At 47.1% G+C, this 7,577-nt stretch overlaps 1 protein-coding gene across 1 annotated transcript in view; it reads right to left on the minus strand.

The window, feature by feature from the left end:
- The window catches only part of LARGE1 (LARGE xylosyl- and glucuronyltransferase 1), a 387,690-nt gene that overhangs the window by 114,970 nt on the left and 265,143 nt on the right, over positions 1-7,577 (minus strand). The window lies entirely within an intron of this gene.

Below are 7,577 nucleotides of genomic sequence, written 5' to 3' on the forward strand. Positions count from 1 at the left end.
TTCCTTTCCTTCAAGTCTTTAGCTCAAATGTCACCTTGCCAGAGGACCCTTCCTTAAAGAAATGGCTCTTTCTAGGAGTCCAATTCCCTTCCATGTTTCCTGGCACAATACATCTCAAACTCAGAAGCGCTGACATTTTGGGCTGGGTAAATCTGTGTTGTAGGGAACTGTCCTGTGCACTGTAGGATGTTTGACAGCATCCCTGGCCTCTCTACCCACTAGATGACAGGAGCAGTACCTCGCCGTGCCAACCAAAAATGGCTCTGGACTTCGCCAATGCCCCTGGGGGCACCAAATTTCCCACCAACTCCTGCTGATAACTGCTGTTCTATGTCACAGTCTTCAAAACACTATCTTTCAAAACCATTTATTTCATTCAACAACAAATACTTATTCAGTGCTTGATATGTGCCAGGCATGATTCTAGGTATAAGAGATAAAGCAAGGAAACGAATTAGAAACTACAACTCCTGAGGAACTTATATCCTCATGAACAGAGACAGAAAATCAAAAAGAAAGTGAGCAAAACTATCACAGGTCAGACGGTGGTTAACGCGGTGGAGAATAAGGCAGGGAAGGGGGTGGGGTGAGGCCGTCGTTGGAGACGGAGGACTCGCAAGGTTCCATGGGTGTGCTCGGGGACAGCGGGGAAGGAGAATGGCTGGAGCTGAGTGAGGGTTGGGAGCACGAGGAGGAGACGGCACCAAGGGAGAGCAGGGGAGGACCCCAGGGGACTAGAAAGGTGCCCGGCAGGTCACGCACGCTAGATGCGTGATGAATCTCCATAATGAGCAATGGGCACATGGATGGTCAGCACTGGAGAGCGAGCGCTCGGCCCCAGGAGTCCTCCACGGATGACAGAGAGCAGAGTTACTATGAAGAGATGCCCAGGGGCTGGCTACAGCGGCCCTTGCCGCGTGCGAACCGCGAATACAAAGGCAAAGCACGAATAGCTGACATTTATCTATCCAGACGGCGTCCCAAGAACTTTACAAATCTCATCTCGTTTTCCTCATCGCAGCCACCCTGAGAGATGGGAACACTTCTTGGGCTGACGTGACAGAGAAAGAATGCGAGTTGCCCGGAATTATGAGGCTGGTACAAGATGGAGCCAGGGCTTGAACGCAGAACTGTTCCTCGCCGGAATATAAGTCTTTTAACAGGAAAAATGAAATGGGAGCTCGAGGAGCAGAGAGTGACCGACTCCTAAGAGGCCAGAGGTCGCGCAGTCCCTTAGTCTACCTTCTAAACAACATTAACTACACGCCCAACCTTGCCTGATCACGTTAAGTTTACAATTATTATCTCATTTGCTTCTCATGACAATCCTCTGTGAGTTAGATACTGCGACCATCCCCATTTCATATATGAATCGACTGAAGTTCAGAGAATCAGTAATGTGCGGGAGACCAGGGGTGGCAAGACCATGGGGGAGAAGACCAGGGCATGCGGTTTGCTTTCTTTAATGGAGGTTGCTAAGGGGTTATCAGGTGGGAGAGCGGGTGCATGTAGTTTGTGCGAACCCACAAGGTGGAACCCAGGCCGAAAGAGATTCGGGTTCAGGATATGAAGTGGACGAGCTTTGGGAGATGCCACTGAACCTAGATAAAGGTCAAGTGAAGAGAGGCTGCTGGACGGAAGTGATGCCACGTCGACTCCGGCTGGCTGAATGCTCTGAGCAAGGAGCGTTCTCATATTCGGTGACACCAGCCTCGAGGGGCACCTGTGCTTATCATGGCTTTGCATGGGCGTCGGCTTGTTGAAAATCTGTAACGCCTTGCACTCGTGACTCTCCAAGGGGACAGCATCCCTTCCCGGGACAGTCTAGCAACACAGTGAAGAATGTTCCCGCATCCCGCATGGGTCTCACTGAACATCTGTGGCTTTTATAAATGTATGTAACTGTTATAACTATCTGCGCCTGAAACTAACACTCCTTACAGGAGAAAACCGAGTGCTTTTGCTGGGTGGTCTTCAGTAGACACTGAACTTGGAGTACAAATCAAAGGAAGATGGTCCTTCCTGGTATCCGATCCTTTACAAAGAGAGTTTCACTCGTTTGGAAAAAACTTCTCACAGATGTCAAATGCCACCCGTGGAATGGCAGTGCCAGGACCCCATTGGTACCATTTTGCACTTGTATCCGTCACACTAAAGACTGTCCTATCCTGAACACAGGCATAGAAGCATCTGCCTACTTCATAAGGTCTCCTCTGCTTGCCAAGCCTGGGCAATTACATGTTGAAGTCAATATGATTTTATAGTAAATTAATTTCCTTTTATTTCTTCTTTAAATTCTAGTCAGGGCACGATATCGATTTTTTTTTTTTTTTTTAAATTTTACTCGTAGACAGTATAACATAGGTAATCTTTGATTTTTATTACAGGCATTCGAAACGTGTGTTACAAAAATGGGGCACAGTCACTGGCTGAATGAACAGAAGGCCTTTTCATTATTTTTTGTGGATGATCCTAAGTTGAGAACTAAAATGAGGTCAAATAAAATGACAAAGATTGGCCTAAATCAGATAAAACTCACCAGAGATAAATATAAAGTCTGTGCTTTAGGCTCAGTAAATCTACTACGGAAGTACAGAATGAGAATCTTTGGCCGAAAAGCCACTCATGGAGCTTTTCAGTTGGGCTCAAGTTCCATTTGAGCTTGATGTGCAAATGGCAATAGAAGTGTGTACTAGGAGGCCGGGTCTCAAACACTGGTGTGCATCAAAATCATACAGGGGACATGTTTAACATAACAGTTACCTGGCCTCATCTCTATAGAGATTCAGACTCACTCCCTCTGGGTTAGGGCCTGAAAGCTGACATTTTATTTATTTATTTTTTTATTTAAAAAAAAAAATTATTTTATGGTGACATTGGTTAATGAAATCTGATGTTTCAGCTGTACATTTTAACAGTAAGGCATATATATTTACATGGTGTGTTCATCTCCCATAGTTAGATTTCTTTCTGTCACCACATATATGACCCCTTTTACCCTGTCTACCTCCCTCCTACCCCCTCCCCGCTTCCCTCTGGTAACCACTAGTCTATAGTCCATGTCCAGGAGTCTCTGTTTGTCTGTCCTGTTCATTTGTTATGAAAGCTGACATTCTAAATAGGTGTTCTGATTCAGAAAGGTGGGCGGGAGTGTCCAGGTGAAGGTGTGAACCTTAGATAGTTTGATAAAACTTATTGTTAGAAATGCAAACTCCAGAGCATATCATTCAGGTCAGAGTGTCACCCTCAGAAAGAGAAACTGGAGCTCTCGAGAGGTGGTCAACCAATCAGGATGGCGAAAGGTCTACCCGAAGCCATCTCACATAGCATTCCTTCAAGGGAAAGATGGTTTTGGAGGGTGGCTGGCTGGTGACTGGCATCAGATGTGCAAGCGACACACAGGACATTGATTAAGAAGGCGCACTGCTATGGGGTCTATGCTCTTACAGTAGAGAGATGATGAGAAACTACAGCACAAAACAGAGTAGACATTTCTATCGTGTGCTGTCAGATGAACCGAACCATTCCTACCTGACAGCATCTTTCAGTGAGATTGTTCTACAAACTCCATTGAAACACTTCTGTGCCAAAAGCTTGGGATACAGAGCTCAACAGGAGAGAAGCTCTGATCTCAGACTTGGTCTACGGGAATTTTTTTTCCAAACTTGTTTCCAAAGCTCTGGGATCAGGTAAGAATGGGGGATGCCGCTGGGTGTCACAGCTTTCTCTGCTTCCGGACTTCTTGGGATCTCTACTATGTCCACGTGCAATCAGAATCTCCAAGAGAGAACACAGTGGGCAGATTTTTCAACCTGCCATAGTTTCGAAACACATTAATATCTCCTGCAAAGTCTTCTGGAATTTGTCTAGAAAATGCTGGTCCAGGGTCACTGCAGGGCTGATGTTCGCCTGTGCCATCTCAATCACGGGAGGGGCTCCAATGCTACTAAATTTATTTTTAGATACGCAAACTCCCCTCTATGAGAATATAATCTCTTGAAAGGAAGGTTCTTGGTATCATTCATTCTTTAAAACTCATCTTCAACCCAGAATAATAGGCATTCGACAGCACGTCCCGAATGGACAAATAAATAAAATGAATGAATGAACTACATTTAAATCTCATTTCTCTGGATGTAATTATTACAGACAGAAATCATCCAACCACAGTTATTTCCTCAGAGCATGAGGAACTAAGAAGAGATCTTAGTTCTTGAACCAAGAGACAGGGGGTACTCAGAGAAATAAATGGACATGTCCAAGCCTGCGGAACGCTGGCTGGCAGAGGCAGAGCGAAGGGCAGCCTTACATTCCACCCTTCGCGTTGTCACACTAAAGTTATTCGTTTAACAGTTCTTTGGCTAGTTGTCAACTGTTTGCTCCTTTTGAATCCCGGCCCTGGAATTCACTACGGTGCCTGGCTTTATGGAGTGTCACCGTCTACTCCTTCATGACCCTAGCGTTTGCTCCAACCTCAGAGGTGGGTCAGTCCTTGAATATTCCAACTGTGTGGCTCTGCAGATAAGAATTCCTAGAGAAATAAGAATTCCTGCTCTGTCCCTGGAAAGCTGGGTCTTCACGTGCCTGTCTCTGGTCTAATTTGGGGACTGAAAGGAACAGGATACATTTTATTTTTAAATTGTTTCTTAAAGCACTTCCTCTAGTTCATATTATGTCCTTCATCCCGGGGGGGGACACGCCCTCTCTTCTCAGTATGCTTTGGGATCCTACAAAACAAACCTCTCTATACACCTGCCATCTTACTTCTACTTTGCCTCACCTCGTTCTCTCGTCACCTGCTCCTTTTGGTTCTCCTTCGCCTTCTCTTTGCTGGTGTTTGTTTTTAGATAGCCACCAGCAGTGCAAGAACTGAAGTGGGCTGAATCTTAATGAGCCTGTAATCACCTCGTTGTCTTTTTTTTTTTTTTTAAAGTCCTGCAGACAGCTGAATGCTGGGTGAATGACAGCTCCTTGCACCTAGGACAGGATGACTGGACAGAACGGTCAGGAATGAACCTGTCTCTGTGCCAGGACGTGGGAGCTGCTCTCTACCCCACCTGAGCAGTTATGACGAGGGCCCGGTGCTGGGATGTGCGGGTCCATCCACAGCTGTGTGGCTTAGCAGCCCTGTGAGGATGGATTAAGTCACAAACTGTGTGTGGGGGCGCAAATGGGAGATGGGCAGATTGTCCCTATCCTTTTAGGGCCCTGTGGGCTTTGTGCAAGCAGGCTGGGAAAGGAAAGAGGAAGGGGTAACCTGGCTGGCTCTTAGGGGAATGCCAACTCATGAGATAATTCTAGGAATTAACACGGGAAGGTGCCTGGTGTGGTGCCTGGAGAACGCTGCTGATCGCCATCGATGTGGCGAAATCAAAATTACCTGAAAGAAGTTACTCAGCCAGTCCGTGGTCAGGGAGGCAAAAGCTACAATCAGCTTCCTACAGCACTTTGGTTGACGGGCCCCACCCCTGTGGCTACATGGGGACAGTTGGTGTGGGGGTGGGGTGTGGGGAGAGTGGTCACACTCAGTTTACAGAGGGACCCAAGGCTCAGAGAGCTCAAGCAGCTTTCTTAAAGGCAAGGAGTTCAAAAGGACAGCCAGGTCTTAAAGGCAGATCTCCCAACTCAAACGTCTCACGCTTTTTCCAGGGGTTTTCAAAGTAAAACAGAATCAGGAAGCTGGTATATGAACTACTATTATCATTTTTTCCCCTAAATTAATACGAAAAGCTGACCTTTTCTATGTTGGAGGTAGGAAAGGGAAAGGAGGGGGGGAGGGAGGGGAGAGGGAGAAGTAGAGAGAGAGGGAGGGAGGGAGAGGGAGAGAAACTGCTAGGCAAAAATCATAGTGATTCTTTCTGACCTGAGTGCTCAGGAGACCTTAGTGAACCTTAGCCAGTCACCTAACCACCATTTTTAAAGCAGATGGAGTCCATTCCCTGACAGAATAAGTAGTAGAAAAATGCAAGAGGATACAGACCAAGATGTCCTGACTACTTGTTGTGCCTGATGCCAGACTAGGCTCGTTCAACAAGTCCCCGGTTAATCCTCACACTCGGTGCTGTCATTATCCTATTTGACGAGGGAGAGAACTAAGGCTCGAGTAGGTGAAGGAACGTGGCCAAGCTCACAGAGATGAGACGGCTGAACTGCGACTCAGACCGGATCTGCCTCGGTTTCCCAGCATCAAAGCTCACACCGAGCTTGGCTGGAGATGCCTCCTTTGGAGGCTTCAGATACTATGGGTTTTAGGGCTCAATTTCCACGAGAATCTAAATGTCCGGATGATGCATCAGGGATGTGGAAGCACCACCCTCAGTCTTAAAATAATAAATCGCCATGATGGAAGCCGACCCATTTCGATGTCACATAAATCCTGTTATAACGATCGCTTGGTGTCACTGGCTTATTTAAAATGGACACATCACTTCTAACAGGGCTTTTCCCCCATCTACTCTGCCCTATCAGAAGCAGCAAGAAGGAAAGTAATTCACTGACCTGGCATAGCAAGTAGGAGCCAGATGCGGTTTAGATATGTGTATGTCTCCTGACTTCACATTCTCAGGCAAACTGGGAGGGGTGGGAAGGGACGTGACCTTTTTGTCATAATAAATTCCCCAGTGGGCAACACTTTTCTTCTCCTTGCAAACCCCAATTGATAACCGATGATTCTTCCTTTACGCAGATGATCATGACCCCGACGCCGTGTCCTCGAAGCACTACGGTATATCTCCGTGTGACCTTTTCTATTATTCTGTGTTCTGGGAGACAGAAACTACACACACACCAGGGTTTAGCCGAGCTTTCCCTTCTCCCATCCGACAAACATGGGTCTCTCCAGCTTTATAAAAGTCTGGAGTGAAGTGGCTGGAATCCAGGCACCAAAGATCGACATGGGATGGTCATTTGCTTACAATGATAAAAGGGACCCCTGTTATGAGGCCACTGTGGGTTCCTAAGGGGTCCAGTCTCAAATGAGAACAGTCCCTCGGAAGGCTTGCTGGGAGGTGAAACTGCCACTGTTATCAGAGCAGACCCTTAGACATCCCGGAGGCTTCTTTTAGGGCAGAATCCTGGGCAACCTCTCACAAGATCCTTCAAGGGCAGAGCCTAGGATTTTATGTATTTTTAAAAAGTATTCTTGATCCTGGAGCCCCTGAAGTTCATTCAAGCTAGGAAAGTTAGGTCAGTAAACACCTCCGGCTCCCTACGTATCCATAAACTCTACCTAAGCTTCAGTTTCCTGTGTATAAAATAGAGATAAGAACGGCACCTGCTCCTGGGGTTGGTGTGAGGGTCTCATGAGATCCACACCCAGAAAGCCCGTGGCATAGTGTGTGTGTGTGGCCAGTACTCTGCTGGGTGCAGAGGCACCGCCCTATCCACTATCAAAACGCGAAATACTTCCAGACTGGCTAATACCGGGCTGCCGCTGCTCTGAGCCCCTTCGGCCCCCTCCCCCAACCTGGCCCCCCTCTCAAGGACTCCCTGGAATGACTCAGCAGCCTGTAACTAAAGGGTTAATGCTAGCACAACTGGGGAGCCTCTCAAAGTGTGTAAAGGGCAGGTGGTTAAAA

The sequence above is a fragment of the Pteropus vampyrus genome, unplaced genomic scaffold (genome assembly GCF_000151845.1).
Source record: "Pteropus vampyrus isolate Shadow unplaced genomic scaffold, Pvam_2.0 Scaffold16, whole genome shotgun sequence".
NCBI lineage: Eukaryota > Metazoa > Chordata > Mammalia > Chiroptera > Pteropodidae > Pteropus > Pteropus vampyrus.